Here is a 19,362-nt window from a genome sequence, read left to right as displayed (position 1 = left end):
AACTCATGGTCTCTAGAATAAACACACTATCATTTCTTACCTGAATTGCAACGAAGTCACAGTAACAAGCAGCGGTGATGTTGGTCATAACTTACCTACATACAGGAAGCCCTGATGGTGGTGTGGTTTAGGCCCCAATGCCAGCCATGTTCTCTCATCAACTGCCATAGAGAGGTGTGCTGCCTGATCTCTTGGCATGTCCTGAAAAACACACTGCGGATGCTGTGCTGGGTATGACACATTCCATCTGTGCACCTGCCAATTCCCTTGGCACCTGTATCATGTTGGGACCCACCAACATTCCTTGGATATGGGCAGGACTCTGAGGTTACACCCTAGTAACACATACCTTCCTCCCTTGAAGGGATACATGCAAATACTCCCATGGGCAGTAATACACTTAGAACAATATGATCAACTACTGGGGACACTTACAATCTGTCTACCACCATAAGTGAGAAATACACAGTGTCTCTGTCCAGGAACACAGGAAAAACTACTGCTTGCTAGTATTACTAGGGACAAATTGACTTAGCTTACACTTGCCGAAAACAAGGTAAATAATCAGATAATTACATTGAGAGTTGAAAACAAGCAGCCCTATAGTGAGTTCATGTCACATCATCTCACAGCTGTGTACCCCCAAAGACCAGAAGACAATACCTGCAAAAAAGTGTAGCCCGAGTGTGAGGAACATTCATCCTCACTTTGTTACACGTATGAAGATCACATGACCGGTGCTGTGGTTTCAGCCAAATCATCACTGACCTCGATACCTGCTATGTGCCTTGTTGATGCCCAGTGACAGACTCACTGTGATGTCTTCCCTTGAAAGTGAAGAAAAATTGTGTAAAATCTGTTCGGTATACATCTTATTTCATTGGGACACCTTCATATTCCTTGTTCGATTCTATGATTTTGAGACTTATGGGTGTTACAGGGATAATTGTGGAAATGTGAGATTAAACACTAATAAGAGATACCTTTCTCTCTTGAAGGGATGCCTGGAAAAAGGTCAAGGTGAATGGCCAATGATGGGTAATATGAGAAATCACCTGGATACTCACCTATCCATCTACCACTATGTGTATAGAACATATAACCTCTGAACAAGAACACAGACAAATGTCCTGCTTACTGATATTGTTTGGATGACATTACTTTCTGAACTGCCTATGTGTCAAAGCCATAAGTAATACGGAGTATTAAAAACATCATTATTAGAGTTCCCGTCGTGGCGCAGCGAAAACGAATCCGACTAGGAACCATGAGGTTGTGGGTTTGATCCCTGTCCTCGTTCAGTGGGTTAAGGATATGGCATTGCCATGAGCTGTGGTGTAGGTTGCAGATGTGGCTCAGATCTGATGTGGCTGTTGCTCTGGTGTAGGCTGGCAGCAACAGCTCTCATTAGACCCTTAGCCTGGGAACCTCCATATGCCACGGGTGCGGCCCTAAAAACACAAAAGACAAAAAAACAAAAAACAAAAAAACCCCACCAAACATCATTATTCACACATATGAAAATAAGAAGCTTCTAATGAGTTAAAGCCACATAACCTTGTACCTAAATAATAGGAAAGAACTTACCAGGACATTTGCAAAAAAACAAAACAAAAACACAGGCTAACACTGTGGTAGGAAAACCATGTTGACTTACCTAGATATCTGCAGATCAGATGGCCTATTGGGTGCAAAAGGCCTACAACCACTTACCTGGCTATAAGCCACATTTCCTGTAGGATTGTTATGAGGTTCCCCATAATCTCTAGATAGGAACTGGGAAAACACATCATGACAAAGAGGTCTGTGGACATAACTTTACTACCTGGACCTTGAAAATAACCTTGTCGTGGCCATCACTGCAAGACTCATCAAATCTCCCTGGAAATAAGCAGGGCTCCAAGTCCATGGTTAGACAAACCGTCATCGCTTCTGTTCCCACCTGCATAAAGCCTTGGTTAGTACTGTGACTCGTAGCACTATGACACTTTCATGGATGTCATCAGGCCACACAACAAACTTATGGGTAAAAAGAAATTCTTCTAGGAGCTCCCTTCGTGGCATAGCAGTTAACAAATCCGACTAGGAACCATGAGGTTGCGGGTTCGGTCCCTGGCCTTGCTCAGTGGGTTAACGACCCGGTGTTGCCGTGAGCTGTGGTGTAGGTCGCAGACACGGCTTGGATCCCGCGTTGCTGTGGCTCTGGCGTAGGCCAGTGGCTACAGCTCCGATTCGACCCATAGCCTGGGAACCTCCATATGCCGCGGGAGCGGCCCTAGAAAAGGCAAAAAGACAAAAAAAAAAAAAAAAAAAAAAAAAAGAAAGAAAGAAAGAAAGAAATTTTTCTAAAATATAAAACTACAGGATAACATGGTGGCTAAAATTGGTAAAATCTCTGTAATTTCTTATCTGGTTACCTGCAAAAGAGTCATGATAACCAGAGGGTGAGGGCACATCGTCATTACCCAGATATACGAATGATGACTATCTGCGTGGTGGTTCAGGCCTCCCGCATCCTTCACCTCCATGCCAACAACGTCCACATTCACTAACATGGATGAGCTTTCCATGATGCGTTAGCCTCAGGCTGAAAAACATTGTAGAAAATATATTTGGCACACGGGTCCTTCTACCTCTACAACCCCAATTCCCCTGGTCACCTTGGGTATCATCTGGGGACCCATCAACACTACCTGGGGACCTGCTTGCAGACACGGAGGTCAAACCCTAGGAAGAGATCCCTTCTTCTCCGAAGGGTTCCCTGCAAGAGTCCCTGAGCCAACACTGCTGTGATGCTCAACAGGATCACGAACACGAATACATCCATGTCTGTCTTTCATTAGTAGTTAAATGCATGATATCACTAAAGAAGAATGCAAAAGTCTTATTAGTATTATGAGTATTATTAGAGAGAATTCGTTCTATAACAATAATAATGACAAAAACAAGGTAAATATAAAACATTTTTTTAAACCACCAACACTGAAAATGTCTCTCAGTTATTGGCACATCATCACATACCTGTTTACCAGCAAAGAACTTAACAGGACACAAGCAAAAGACTATCCTCACTTACCTAGATGTCTGAGGTCAAGTGACCTGCCCTGCGATAAAAGATAAAAGCCACTCTGTCACAAGCCTGCTTATTAGCCACGTCTCGTTCACGACCACTGTTAGGTTCACATTGTTCTCAAGAGAGTTGTGACTTTTAAAAACTTACAGGTCAAGTGTGTTTAAAGACGGAGGGGAAAAATTCACTTTACAAGAAAGAGGAAAAAACAAACAAACAAATGCAAATGAGACACACCCAGCAAATAACCTTAGTTACTTAAGACCTTAAGGGAACCATCAATACTACCTGGGCCTTTCAGATCTTCAGTGTCAATTCCATGGCCAGAAACATAGCACCCCTGAGCACTGGCAGGAACCTCAAAGTCAATCCCTTGGTGTCCACACTAGGATAACCTAGAGCCACGTGCACAACCTTAGTCACCATGAAGGGTAAAGGCACATTACATGTATACATTAAGACAATATGGCTATGGCTGAATGTCACTGATTGGGACAACATCATTTCTTAACTGAATACCTGCAAAAAAACACAGTACATAAAACCTAGGAAACCACCCACGCTTACCCACACATCTGTTGATCAGACTGCGCATAGGTGCGAAGGCCCACAGCATCACTTACTTAGACACAAGCAAAGTCTTGGTCATGATGATCTTTATGATGGTATCTTCCTGGAACCTGACAAACACAGTGTATAATGTGTCTGTGAACACACCTCTCCTATAGGCCCCTGCGGACAACCTCGTTCAATGCCTTCAATGCAGGACCCACCAGCAGCTCTCGCTGGCTTCATGCAGTACTCCAAGGTTTATGCCATTTCTAGAAATACCACCCCTTCCTCCCTGCCTCCCTGCCGAAATGCCACGATATCTACTGTGCCACACTCAGTCAGCACTGCCTGCACACTCGTGAATGGTTCTGCACTCACAAGCTGAAAAGCAAAAATCTGAAAAATATAAATCAGGAGAACATGCTGGCTAGAACTGATAGAATATTTTCATTTTTTCACCTGAATACCTGAAATGAATCTCATGGTAAAATAAGTTGATTCCATCCACATCACTTACCCAGAGATGTGAATGCAAGATGCTCTGATGAGGGGACGGTGAGCACCATCTCTCGCGTGCACACCAGGAAGGACCCCCTTTATGAACCCTTCTGTTCATCTTGCTTTCTTGACAGTAACCTGCGAAACACAGGCTACAAGTCAAAAGGATAGAACTCGTGGCAGGATACCTTCCGATGAACTTGGACAATTCCCTCATTATGAGAACATCAACTCTACCTGGACACACGAAGTGCACCAAGGTCAAGACAACTGTTACATTAGACGACATTCCATTGTGAGACATGTGCAAAATGTCATGCTTACCACTGGGGTTGGAGCATCATGATCATCAAGAAATATGGCAGGTTTTCATCAATCACAGGGATTAACAAACACCTTGCCTAAAATATGAAAAGAGAAAACACATAGTTTCTAGAATTGGTAAGACATATCATTTCCTGCCGGAATACCCGCAAAGTAAAAACTGTAACGATAATTGTTAGGAAAACCAGCTGACTTACGTAGCATGTGAAGATCAAATGACCTGTGTTATGCTTTAGGCCCGCATCACAACTTTCCCAGACACAAGCCAAGGAACCTCTTAACGACCACTGTTAGGTCCACTGTGATCTCTGGAAGGAAACCTGAAAGACATGTTATGAAACGTGTGTCAAAAGACACAACGTTTTCAGCTAGGACAACTGCCAATAAACTTGATCACTGCACCAGTATGAGATACGCACCATCTCTACCTGGATATTTGGAATAATCCAAGGTCAACACCAATGTCAGGACATGATCATTTCTTGACACCTCTAAAAATCCTATAGCTAGTAATGTGGAGGGGAAAACTACAATAAATAACTACATATCTGCCACGCCAGAGGATCCCCTGTGTTAAGCAGACATTTTCTCTAAAATATATAAAATCCAGATTGATGGTCTCTAGAATAAAGACACTATCCCTTCTTGCCTGAATAGCTGGAAGAAAAGCGTGGCAACACAACAGTTAGGGAACTATCCACACTTACCCATATTTGAAGAGCAGATGGTCTGTTACCTGCAACAGGCTCATATCAGTCACTTACCTGGATACAAGGCATGTCCCTTTAAAAAAGATGATGATGAGGTACATCTCTATCTCCAGACAGGAACCTGGAAAACACACTGTGACAAATGTCTATGGACACAACTTTATTACCTGGAACCTGAAAATAAGATTGTCATGCCCATCAGTGCAGGACTTATCAAATTAACCAGGAGTCTTGCAGTGCTCCAAGGTCTAGGCCACTCTTAGAGAAACCAGCATTGGCTGTATTTACACCTGCATAAAGCCGTGATTACTATTACGATCTGAAGCTCTATGACAATCACATGGAAAGCTGCAAGTGGTTAAATACCCTGACGGTTATCCGAAAATTTTCTAAAATATAAAACTACAGGATATCATGGTGCCTAGAATTTGTAAGGTCTCTATAATTTCTTCCTTGATTACCTGCAAAAATTCATGATAACCGGAAGTTGAGGACACATCAGCATTATGTTGATAAGTGAATGCTGGCTGTCTATGCTGTGGTTCAGGCCCCCAACATCCCTCATTTCCACACCAACCAGGTCCACATTCACCACGTGGATGGGCTTTCTGTGACAGTTTAACTGCAATCTGAAAAACATATTGTAGAACATATATTTGGCACATGGGTCATTCTACCTCTACACCCCCAGTTCCCCTCATCACCTTGGGTACCAGCTGTACTACCTGGGGACCTGCTTGCAGACATGAAGGTCAGACCCTAGAAAGAGATCCCTTCTTTTCTGAAGGGCCCCCTGCAATATTCCCTGAGCCAACACTGTTGTGATACTCAATAGGATAAATTACATGAACACATTAGTAGTTAAATCCATGGTATCACTAAAGAAGAATAGAGAAATCTCTTTAGTATTCTTATTGGTATTACTGGAGACAAATTCATTTTGTAACAACAAACATAACAAAAACAAGGCCAAGGTAAGAATCTTAAAAATATTCACTTAATAATTACCGATATTAACAATGTTTCAGAGTCACAGTCATATCATCTCATACCTGTGCGCTAGCAAAGACCTTAACAGGACACCTGCAAAAAACCATGAGCACGCTGTGTAAAGAGACAACATCCTCGCTTACCCAGATGACTGAAGTCAAATGACTTGTACTAGGGTAAAAGCCATTTTGTCACATGCCTGCTTATTAGCCAGGTGTCAGTCACGACTGCTATTAGGTTTCACTTTGCTCTCACGGGTGTTGGGTCCTTTAAAACCATACATGACATGGATGTTTAAGAATTGAAGGACAGAGTTCCCTTCGTGGGCTCAGCGGTTAACAAACCCAACTAGGATCCGTGAGGATGCAGTTTCCATCCCTGGCCTCACTCAGTGGGTTAAGGATCTGGCATCGCCGTGAGCTGTGGTGTAGGTCACAGATGTGGCTCGGATCCTGTGTGGCTATGGCTGTGGTGTAGGCTGGCAACTGTAGCTCCAATTTGACCCCTAGCCTGGGAACTTCCATATGCTGTGGGTGTGACCCTAAAAAGCACCCCCCCAAAAAAAAACCCACCCAAAAAAGAATTGAAGGGCAAAACTTGTTTTATATGAAAAAAAAAATGCAAACAAAATAGCACCAGCAAATAATCTCAGTCACTCACCACCGTAAGGGAACCGTGAACATGACCTGAGCCTTTCACATCTTCAATGACAACATCGCTGCCAGAGACACAGCATCCCCTAGCACCTGAGGCAACCTCAAGGTCAATCCTGTGATGTCTGCACTAGCATAACCTAGAGCCACCTACATATTCCTTGTCCCCCCACAGGGTAAGCACACATTACACATATACACTAAGACAATATGGCTATTGCTGATTGTCACTGATAGGGACAATATAATTTCTGAACTAAATACTTGCATGAAAACATTGTAACAGAAAAGCTGGGAACATCACCCACACTTACACACACCTCTGAAGATCAGACTGTCTGTAGGTGCTGAAGGCCCACAGCATAACTTACCTGGTCATAAGCAAAGCCTCCTTAATGGTCATTATGATCTTTACCATGATGTCTTTCCAGGGACTTGAAAAACACAGTGTAAAATATGTCTATGGACACTCTGACCCTGCAGATAACCTGGTTCTCTGCCTTCACTGCATGACCCACCAGCAGCTCTCCCTGAGTTCATGCACCACTCCAAGGTCTATGTCGTTTCTAGAAACTCCATCCTCTTCCTTGTTCAACTCCAGAAATGCCATGGTCACTATTATGCCTAACAACTCAGTCAGCACTGCCTGCATTCCCATGAATCACTCCACATCCACAGGCCCAAAATAAATTCTCGAAAACATAAAACAGTTGGAGAATATGACTGCTAAAATTTTGAAACTATCCCATTTCCTATCTTTATACCTGAAATGAATTGCATGGTAACACAAGTTTATCCAATCAACATCACGTACACAGAGATGTGAATGCAAGCTCCTCTGATGTGGGGAAGGCAAACATCATCTCTCACCTGCACAGGAAGGAGGACTTTTACCAAGCATTCATTTCATCTTGATTGCTTGACAGTAACATGAGAAACATATGCTACAGTTCGGACAGAACTTGAACCAGGATACATTCCAATGACCTTGGACATTTCCTTTATTGTGAGAACATCAGCTCTACCTCAACACTCACAGTATGCCAATGTAAAGACCATTGCCACATACGACAGTATTCTATTATGGGACACCTGCAAAATGTCACCATTACCATTGGGGTTAGAGCATTGTGACCATCAGTTCAATATGGCAAGTATTCATCAACCATAGGGATAAACAAACACTTTCTTTACAATACAAAAAGAAGAAAACTCAAGTTTCTAGTGTTAGTAAGACTCATCATTTCCTACCTGAATACCTACAAATAAAAATGGTAACAGCAATTGTTAGGGAAACCCAGCATGATGACTTACCTAGCACGTGAAGATCAAATGACCTGTGGTATGGTTTAGGCCCATAGCACAAATTGCCTGCACACCTGCCAAGGTCCCTCTTACTGATCACTGGTAAGTCCACTGGGAACTCTTGAAAAAAACCTGAAAGAGATGTTATCAAACAATGTTTTCAGCCAGGACACCTGCAAATACACTAGGTCACTTCACCATTATGAGGTATATCAACTTTACCTGGATACTTATAGTAATTCAAGGTCAGCACCAATATTAGGCACTGATCATTTATCAACAGGACACTGGCAAAAATCCCATGGGTAGTAGTGTAGAGAGAAAACTCACAATAAATTACTGTAGATCTGCCACCCAGAGCATTCCTAGTATTAAGCTTCCATTTTTACCTAAAATATAAAAAATCAAGACATGATCTCTGGAATAAAGACACTATCGTTTCTTACCTAAATACTTGCAAAAAAGCATGGCAACACAACAGTTATGGACATTATCCACACATACTTGTATCTGAAGAACAGATGGTCTGTCTTATGCAAAAGGCCCACAGCATCACTTATGTGGAGCAAACCACGTCCCTTTGATTATAATTACGAGATTCACCATGACCTCTAGATAGAAACCTGGAAAACACACCGTGACAAATATGTCTATGGACACAACTTTCTTACCTGGACCCTGAAAATAACTTTTTCATGTCCCATCGAGTCCCATGCAGGATTTATCAAATCAACCAGGAATCTTGCAGTGCACCAAGGTCTAGGCCACTGGTAGAGAAACCAACACTGGCTGCCTTAAACCTGCATAAAGCCATGGTTAGTACTGTGACTCACCACAGGTCTATGAAAATTACATGGATATCTGCAAGTTGGTCAACAACTTGTGGTTAAACAGAAATTTTTTCTAAAGTATAAAACTACAGGATCACATGGTAACTAGAATTTGTAAGGTCTCTACAATTTCTTACCTGATTACCTACAAAAAAGTCACAATAAGAAGCTGAATACACATCATCATTACCCAGATATGTAAATGCTGACCGTCTGTGCAGTGGTTCTGTCCCCCATCCTTCCTCAACTCCACACCAACAATATCCACTTTCACTACCATGGATGGGCTACCATGATGGGTTAGCCTCAATCTGAAAAACATATTGTAGAAAATATATTTGGCACATGGGTCCTTCTACCTCTACAACCCAAATTCCCCTGGTCACCTTGGGTATCATCTGGGGATCCATCAACTCTACCTGGGGACCTGCTTGCAGACACGGAGGTCAAACCCTAGGAAGAGATCCCTTCTTCTCCGAAGGGTTCCCTGCAATAGTCCCTGAGCCAACACTGCTGTGATGCTCAACAGGAACACGTACACGAATACATCCTTGTCTGTCTTTCATTAGTAGTAAAATCCATGTTATTGCTAAAAGAGAATAAAAAACCTTTTTAGTATTTTCTTAGTATATTAGGGAAAATTAATTTTATGACAACTAACATGACAAAAACTAAGTCTTATAAAATCCCTAAAATATTAATTCTGTAAACACTGATATTAAGAATGTTTCCGAGCAACTGTCTCACATCATCTCATACCTGTATATCAGCACAAGGATAATATAATTCCTCAACAGAATACTTACATAAAAGCACAATAACATAAAACCTGGGAGCACCACCCACACTTGCTCATACATCTGAAAATGAGACTGTCTGTAGGTGCTGAAGGTCCAGAGCATCACTTACCTGGACACAAGCAAAGTCTCCTTATTGGTCATTATGATCTTTACCATGATGTCTTCCCAGGGAACTTGAAGAACTGTGTAAAATGCATCTGTGGAAACACGTTCTTCCCTAGGACATTGCAGATAACCTTGTCCCCTGAACTCACTGCAGGACTCACCATCAGCTCTTGCTGGGTTCATGTAGTACTCCAAGGTCTATGCCATTGCAAGAAACTCCATCCTCTCTTCCCTGCCCGCCCTGCAGAAACTCCACAGTCACTACTGTGTCATACAACTCAGTCAGCACAGCCTGCACACCTATGAGTTGGTCCATACTCACGAGGTCAAAAATACAAATCAATAGGAGAACATGATTGTTAGAACTGATAAAACTCTAAATTTCTTAACTCAATACCTGAATGAATCTCATGGTAAAACAAGCTTAGCCAATCAACAGCACTTACACAGAGATGTGAATGCAAGGTGCTCTGATGTGGGGAAGGTGAATGTCATCTCTCACCTGCACACCAGGAAGGACCCCCTTTACCAACCACTCAGTTCATCTTGCTTTCTTGACAATAACCTGAGAAATACACACTACAGGTCAAAAGGACAGAACTTGTAGCAGGATATCTTCCAATGACCTTGGATATTTCCCTCATTATGAGTACATCAACCCCCCCTCAATATTTGCAGTATGCCAAAGGTTGAGACCATTGTCACAGACAACAACATTCCATTATGAGACACCTGCAAAATGTCATGGTTACCACTGGGGTTAGAACATTATGAACATCAAGTCAATGTGGCAAGAGCTCACCAATCATAGGGATTAACAAACACTTGCTCTAAAATATGAAAAGGGAAAACTCGTGTTTCTGTAATTGGTAAGACTTATCATTTCCTGCTTGAATAGCTGCAAAAAAAATGATCACAACAATGTTTACGGAAACAAGCATGATGTACCTACTGTGTGACGATCAAATATACTGTGCTATGGTTTAGGCTCACAGTGCAACTTATATGCACACTTGCCACGGTCCCTCTTACTAACCATTGGTAAGTCCGCTGAGGTCTCTTGAGCAAACCTGAAAGAGATGTCATGAAAGAACTTTTTCAGCCAAGACACCTGCCAATAAACTTGGTCACTTCACCAATATGAGACACATCAACTCTACCTGGGTATCTGCAATAATTCAAGGTCAGCACCAATGTTAGGCAATAATCATTTCCTGACTGGACCCTGGCAAAAATCCTACAGGTAGCACCGTGAAGGGGAAAAACTACAATAAATTACTCTCTATCTGCCACCCCAGAGCATTCCTAGTGTTAAGCATCTGTTTTTCTCCAAAATATAATAAATCAAGAGTTAAGGTTTCTAGAACTACGACATTATCATTTCTTACCTGAACACTCAAAAAGCAAGTCAACAGAAGAGCTATGCACATTACCCATACCTAACTGTATCGGAACAGTAGATGGTCTGTCTCTTGCAAAAGGCCCACATCATTACTTACCTGGATACAAGCCCCATCACTTTAATGATGATTATGAGGTTCATCATGACCTCTAGAGAGGAATGTGGAAAACACATTGTGACAAATGTGTCCATGGACACAACTTTACTACCTAGACCCTGAAAATACCTTTGTCATGCCTATCACTGCAGGACTCATCAAGTCAGCCCAGATGCTTGCAGTGCTCCAAGGTCTAGGCCACTGCTGGATAAACAATACTGGCTGCCTCTGCATCTGCATAAAGCCTTGGTTAGTACTGTGACTTTCAGATCTATAAGAAACACATTAATACCTGCATGTCACTCAACAATCTTACAATTAAATCTAATTTTTCTAACACGAAACTACAGGATAACATGGTGGCTACAAGTTTGTAAAGTTGCTACAATTTCTTACCTAACTACCTATAAAAAGTCATGATATCAAGAAGTTGAGGACACTTCATCATTACCCAGATGTGTGAATGCTGACTGTCTGTGTGGTGGTTCAGTACCCTATCCCCCCTTACTTCCATACCAACAATGTCCACATTCACTACCGTGGATGGGCTTTCCATGATGGCTTAGCCTCAATATGAAAAACATATGACAGAAAATACATTTGGTACAAGGGTCATTTCAGCTCTTCATCCCCAATTCCATTGGTGACTTTGAGGATCATCTGGAGACCCATCAACACTACTAGGGACCTACTTGCAGACACGGAGGTCAAACCATAGGAAGAGACCCCTTCTTCTCTGAAGGGCTCCCTGCAGTATGACCTGAGCCAACACTGCTGTGATGCTCGATAGGATTAATTACATGAATACATGCATATCATTCTTTCATTAGTAGTGAAATCCGTGGTATCTCTAAAGATGAATACAAAAATCTTTTTAGTAGTCTTGTCAGTATTATTAGAGACAAATTGAGTTTGAAACAACAAACATGACACAAATGAGGTAAATGTAACAATCTCGAAAACACTGATTCTCTAACTACTAATATTGAGAATATCTTCAAGTTATTACCACATAATCTCACACCTGGACAGCAGCAAAGATCTTAACAGGACAAGTGTGTTTAAGAACTGAAGGAAAAAAAAAAACTATTTTAAAGGAAAGAGAAAAAAGCCTAGAAAACGGAAATAATAAATGCAAACAAAAATAGTACCATCCTCTCTTCACTGCCCACCTTCAGAAACACCGTGGTTATTACCATGCCACACAACTCAGGAAGTACGGCCTGCATCCCTGAGAATTAATTGCTCCACACTGAAATGGTTAAAAATAAATTCTCAAAAAGAGATAACAGTTCAACAAGATTGCTAGAATTGATAAGACATTCTCACTTCTTACCTGAATACCTGAAATGAATCACATGGTAAAGCAAGTTTAGCCAATCAATACCACTTACCATGAGTTGTGAAGATCAAATGAACTGTGCTGTGGTTTAGGTCCCTATCATCACTTATCTGTACCCAAGCCATGTTCACCAATAATGAGCACTGTTAGGTTAGTCATGATCTCTAGATGGGAACCTGGAAAGAGAAAAGGAAATGCCTGTTAAGGGACACAACTTTTTCTACCAGGACACCCGCCAATCATGTGGGTCACTTCATCATTTGGATATACATCATCCTACCTGGAGACTTGCGGCAATCCAAGGTCAGCACCAACGCCAGATAAAACCATCCTTCTCTGAAAGGACATCTGTACAACTCCTATGACTAGTACTGTGACAGGGACTATATTCATATAATAACATCAACATTCACAGGGTTAAAAATGAACATTTTCAGAAATAGTACAAGTGAACACAGGTGCCACATAAAGTGGTGAAAGATGCTATCATTTCCTCTTCCAATTCCTTCAATAAATCATGGTAACAAGAAGTAGAAGGACACATCACTACTTACATAGAGGAAGGCCAAATGGAAGATACTGTGGATTAGGCCTACGGGATTACTCATCTCCATACCAGCAATGACATACTAATGACCATTATCAGGATTACCATGATGTCATGACATGAATCTGAAAAACCCACTGTGGGAAATGTTTGCGGTCCAGAAATCATTCTACCTCTAAAGCTGTCAGTTTCCTTGGTCACTGGTTAACATTTTGGTACCTATCGATACTACCTGGCTAGTTTCAGGAATTCAAGGTCAATTCCTGGGAAGAGGTACTTTCTCCTCTTGAAGGGATACCTGCAAAAATTCCCACAGTCAATAACTCAGTGATGGCAATAAGATTAACCTTGCATATTTGTTCATCAATACACATATTAAATATATATTATCTCTAAATAACCCCCAAAAAACCTCATTCAAAGTAATATAGGTAGGGTCAAGTTAATTTCCTAACTAGACACATGCCAAAAACAATGTAAATGTAAGAATCTTGACCATTAATTATACTGATAACTGAAAATGAGACTGTCTTTAAGGAGTTAATGTCACATCATCTCACACCTGTATACTTGTAAAGACCTTAACAGGATACCTACAAACAAACATGCTTACATGAGTGCTCTGGACACATTCCTTCCTTACCTTCACATTCAAGATCAGATAGACATCAATATGGTGGGACTCCCTTTATCACTTACCTGGTTAAGAACAAGTTTCCCATAGCAAGCATTGTAGGTTCACTGTGTTCCCCTGACAAGATCCTGAAAAAACACATGCAACACATGTGTCTGAAGATACAACTTGTTCTACCAGGACACCTGCACCTAACTTGTGTACCTCCATTATTATGGAACTCATCAACTCTACTTGGGTAGGTACATTAATTCAGGTCCATGCCATTGTCAGGAGAGACCTTCTTTTCTTAACTGGACACCTGCACACATCCTATGGTTACTACTGTGGTGGGAACTCCATGACATTGACCAGATATGATCAACTCATACCACCCACAGGGTTAAACATTAGTCATCCTTAAATCACGAAAAATATAAACTCAGGGTTACTGGAATTAGCGTGAACCCTTACCTTACCTGAATACCTGCAATAAAATGCTAACTAGAAGTGTTAGAAACACATGCAACCTCACTTACCTTTACACATGAAGATGAGATATGACGTGGGTTAGGCCCACACCATCACTCACCTAGATATGAATGTGACATCTCACACCTTGACACTAGCAAACACTTTAACAGAATATCTGCAATAACCCCCCCCCACCCCCGGATTCGCTGTGTCTGGTGTTGGGGACATCATCCTCACTTACAGAGACATCTGAAGACCAGTTGGTCTATACTGTGGGGTAAGACCCTCAATATCACTTACCTGGTTACTAGCAGGGTCCCATTAATGACCATTACCAGGTTGGCTATAGTGTCATCACTACTATAACCTGTAAGAACACATTGATAAGGGGGTTTAGGGAAAAAAAATCCTTTTACCTAAAGGATATCTGTAATTAATTCTGCTTATTTCTATCACTAAGGGAACCATCAACATTTTGTAGATCTTGGAAGAACTTCAAGTTCAACATCATTGTTAAAGAAACCATCATTTCTTATCTGAAGACCTGTAAAAATCTCATGGTGGTGTGGAACAGGACAACTTACCTGGATAACCCCCCAACACTGCTAAGGTTAAACACAAATCATATATAAACTATAAAGTGATTATGAGTATTGGTTGGGACAATATTTTTTCTGAACTGAATACCTGTAAAAAACAAAACACAACAAAACAAAACATAGTAACAGAAAACTTAGGAAAACTATCCAGACTTACTTACATATCAGATGGGAAGATTATCTGTAGGGGAATAAAGAACCACATCATCACTTAGCCAGATAAAAGCAAAGTGCCATTATGATCATTATGATTTCTGAATAGAAATCTGAAGAAAAATTGGGATAAATATGTCTACACAATACCTTTGCTAAGAGGACACTGCAAATAACCTTGTTCATGTCCATCGATGCGGGACCCATCAACTCTACCTGGAGTTCATACCACTGTTAGACACCATCATGTTTCACTGTTTACCTGCAAAAATATCGTGGTAACTTCTGTGAACCCAAAGTCCATGTTTCTTAGATGAATAACCATGGATCGCCTAACACTCACACAGTTAAAAGCAAATTTCCTCTTAAACATAAAAATAAGATAATATGATTGCTAGAACTGGCAAAAATACTATTATCATTTCTAACTGAGTACCTGAAAAAAAACCACATGATAAAACGAGTTCAAGCAACCAATACCACTTAACTAGATACATGAAGATCCTCCATGTATCTAGTGATGCACTGAATGTACGTTTCATAACACATCTGGAGACCAGAAATGTTCCCTCCTTAATGACCACTGTCGGGTTCACAGAGACCACTTGATAGGAGCCTGAAAAACACATAAATGCGTAAAGGGATGTAATTATTTGACCAGGACAACTGCAGTGACCTTGGTCACTGTCTCATTATGAAGACACCAATTCTACCTCCACACTTGCAGTTCTCCAAGGCCTAAATTATTGCCAGTAAGACAATTTTCTGTATGGGCCACCTGCAAAATTGCCATGATTACTGCTGATTGAGGACATCATGATAATTACCTGGAAATGGCAATCCCTCAACCTTCATGGGGTTCGATCACAATGTTCTCTAAATTATAATCGGTGGAAATGAAATGCTTTTAGAATTAGTAAGGGCCAGATAATTTCCTTCCTGAAAACTAGCAAAAAACATGGTAATAACACCTCTTAGAGACACCATCATCATTCACCTGGCTAGCTGGGGATCACATGCCCTGGGCTGTGATTTAGGCCCACATTATCACTTACCTGCATCCCAACAGCATCCCCTATTATCACCACTGCCAGGTTTACAGGGCTCTAGAACAGGAATCTGAAAAAGACATGACAAAAACTGTGGGAAAGGAAACAACTTTTTCTATCAGGATATCTGCAAATAACCTGGTCACTTAATCATTATGGAACACACCAACAATCCCTGGATATTTTCAGTAATCAAAGATCAATACTGATGTCAGCTAAAATCACCATTACTTTCCTGGACACCTGCACAAAATCTATGGCTAGTACTGGGGCAGACACACCATGAATGAAATCTAGATATGTGCGACCCTTCAACACTCACAGGGGACACTTCAACTTTGTCTCATCTAAAAAATGAAATCTCATGTTTTCTAAAATTAGTAATACTCTCTCATTTCTTACCTGAATACCTGCAGAAAACATCGTGCTAACATAAACGTGAGGACACATCATCACTTTCCTGGATATACGAAGGTCAGGTAGCCTGTTCTGTGCTTTAGGTGCAGACAATCACTTACCTTGACACCAGCCAGGTCACCCATTACCTGTCATTTTAAGCTCATCTAGATATCTTGACATGACTCTGAAAAACACATTGTACAAAATGTGTTCAGTACACATCTCATTCTACCTGGGCACCTGCAAATTCTCTGGGTCAATTATGACATTTATGGATGCACAAACCTGATTTGGGTAATTGCAGAAATCCCAGGTGTAAACCTAATAAGAGGACTTTCCTCATTTGAAGGGATACCTGCAAGAATCCCGTGTTCAATATTGTAGGGTTGGAAAATGTAATAAATTACCTGGATACCATCACAGTAGTGTAAAAAGAAATGATCCCTGAACAAGAATACAGTAATTTCTAATGTTTACTAATACCATGAGGACAAATTAATTTCCGAAATGATCCATGCCAAAAACAGTTTAAAAGCCTTCAAAATATCATCAACTACCTGTGTATCTGCAAATAAGAAGGTATCTATTGAATTAATGTGTCATCATTCATACCTGTACACTCGGCCAAGGACTTAGCAGGAAACCTACAAAAAAGCATGATACACCATATTAGAGATACCATTCTCACTTGCCTTGATATGTGAACATCTAGTGATCTGTAGTGGCTAAGAGCCACTTTATCCCATACCTGGTTTCTAGCAAGGTCTCAGTGACAACTATTATTTGGTTCATTGTGATGTCATGATAATGGCTAGAACCCTGAGAAATACACAGCTTACACTGAAAATAACTATCTTTGCAAATAATCCTGTTCATTTCCATCATTATGAGAAGATTAAGCAGTACCAGGATCTTAGAAGAACTTGAAGGTCAAAACCATTGTGAGGCGCCTATCATCTCTTCTAGGAAAATCTGTAGAATGTCATGGTTAAGATTGCAACAGTAGTTTAAGTTACCTGGACGTTCATAATCTATCAGTCAATATAAATTTAAACATACATTATATCAATACTCTAAAAAAATCGGGGCAAATACTTACTAGCACTGGTTGGAACAATGTCATTTTTTTTCTATTTTTTCAAGAGTTATTGAAATATAGTTGATTTACAAAATTGTGATTGACAATGTCATTTCTTAAATGAAGAATTGCTTTAAAAAAAACATGGTAGCAGAAGAGTCAGAAACGCCCTCCACATGTACCTAATATCTGAAGATCAGACTATAGGTGCTAAAGGCCACCAGCATCACTTACCTGGAGATAAGCAAAATCCCATTCACGATCATTTTGAAATTCACTGTGATGTCTTGACAGGAATGTAAAAAATCCTTTGCAACAGATATGTCTGTGGATGCACCATTTCTACTAGGACACTTCAAATAACCTTGTGTGTGGCCATCACTGCAGGACCTATCAGTGCTCCTTGGTCTCATGCAGGACTCAAGGTCTAAGTTCAACACTTAATCATCTCTTCCCAGCTCACTTGCAAAAGCACCATGGTGGCGACTGTGCCACATAATTCCACCATCATGGTGTGGATGGATACACACTGTCCACTCTACATTCCCATGACTAAGTGGGGAAAAAAAATCAAAAATAGCAGCATATCAGGATTTCTACAATTGGTAAAAATACAATCATTTCTTACCTGATTACCTTAAATAAAACCACATGGTAAAATAAGTTTAGTCAAACCTAACACTGACCTCCATATTTAAAGATGTGATGGTCTGATTAGGGAAGGTGCACCAGAATACTTACCTGGACAAGAGCAATGTCCTCAGAATGTCCCTCTTTTGAAAGGAACTGGAAAAGCACATTAAGATACATGTGTACAAGACACAGCTTGCTGTACCAGCAAACAATCTTGGTCTTTCCATCATTATGAAATCGACACCATTCAAATACCTGCAGTACTCCAAGCTCAAGACCATTGTCTGGTAATAACATGTTCTTACAAGATAGCTGCAGAATTTTCATGGTCACTACTGTGCTTGAACAATCATAATAAATACTATGTGTCATTGCTCATGAATCATAGGTGTTCTCTAAAACATGAAAACTGAAAGTTCATGGTTTTAAGAATTGGTAAGGAGGAGTTCCCGTCGTGGTGCAGTGGTTAACGAATCCAACTAGGAACCATGAGATTGCGGGCTCGATCCCTGGCCTGGTTCCGTGGGTTAAGGATCTGGCGTTGCCGTGAGCTGGAGTGTAGGTTGCAGACACGGCTTGGATCCTGCGTTGCTGTGGCTCTGGTGTAGGCCGGTGGCTACAGCTCCGATTGGACCCCTAGCCTGGGAACCTCCATATGCCACGGGAGCAGCCCAAGAAATAGCAAAAAGACAAAACAAAACAAAACAAAAAAACCACAAGAATTGGTAAGGAATCAACCATTACTTGAATACCTGTAAAGAAGCCATGGTAACAAGTGGTAGGGTCACAATCATCACATACCTGGACCCCAACAGTGGCCAGTGTCAACATTAATGCTTGGTTCGGAGTGATGTCTGGACAGGAACCTGGAAAAGACATGAGAAGTGTTGTTTCTACCTGGACACCTTGGCCACTTCACCATTATGACACACATGCAACTGTACCTTGCAGTACTCCAAGGTCAACACCAATGTTGGAAAGCCATATCTGATTACATACCAAAAACAAAGTAAATATAACAGACTGATCATGAATTATGAAGCCATTTGAATATAAGAATGTCTTTAGTCAGTGAATATCACTGCATCTCATCCTTGGGTACAAGCAAAGATCTGAACCTGATACCTGCAAAACAAAAA

The 19,362-nt window shown here is 41.0% G+C and overlaps 1 long non-coding RNA gene across 3 annotated transcripts; it reads right to left on the bottom strand.

Moving 5' to 3' along the window:
* On the bottom strand, positions 2,339-18,755 carry LOC110257754. Of its 3 annotated transcripts, none has more exons than XR_002340709.1 (7): positions 14,613-18,755; positions 9,352-13,987; positions 8,112-9,243; positions 4,642-5,783; positions 4,445-4,521; positions 2,694-4,258; positions 2,339-2,587 (listed from the first exon to the last, which is right to left on the bottom strand). It is a non-coding gene; the product is annotated as an uncharacterized LOC110257754 (long non-coding RNA). The 3 variants fall into 3 exon arrangements; XR_002340708.1 differs by having other exon boundaries at positions 9,352-15,092; positions 15,215-18,755; XR_002340707.1 differs by having other exon boundaries at positions 9,352-18,755.

Source organism: Sus scrofa, chromosome X (assembly GCF_000003025.6).
Source record: "Sus scrofa isolate TJ Tabasco breed Duroc chromosome X, Sscrofa11.1, whole genome shotgun sequence".
Taxonomy (NCBI): Eukaryota; Metazoa; Chordata; class Mammalia; order Artiodactyla; family Suidae; genus Sus; species Sus scrofa.
This window is presented reverse-complemented; position numbering and strand designations above follow the sequence as displayed.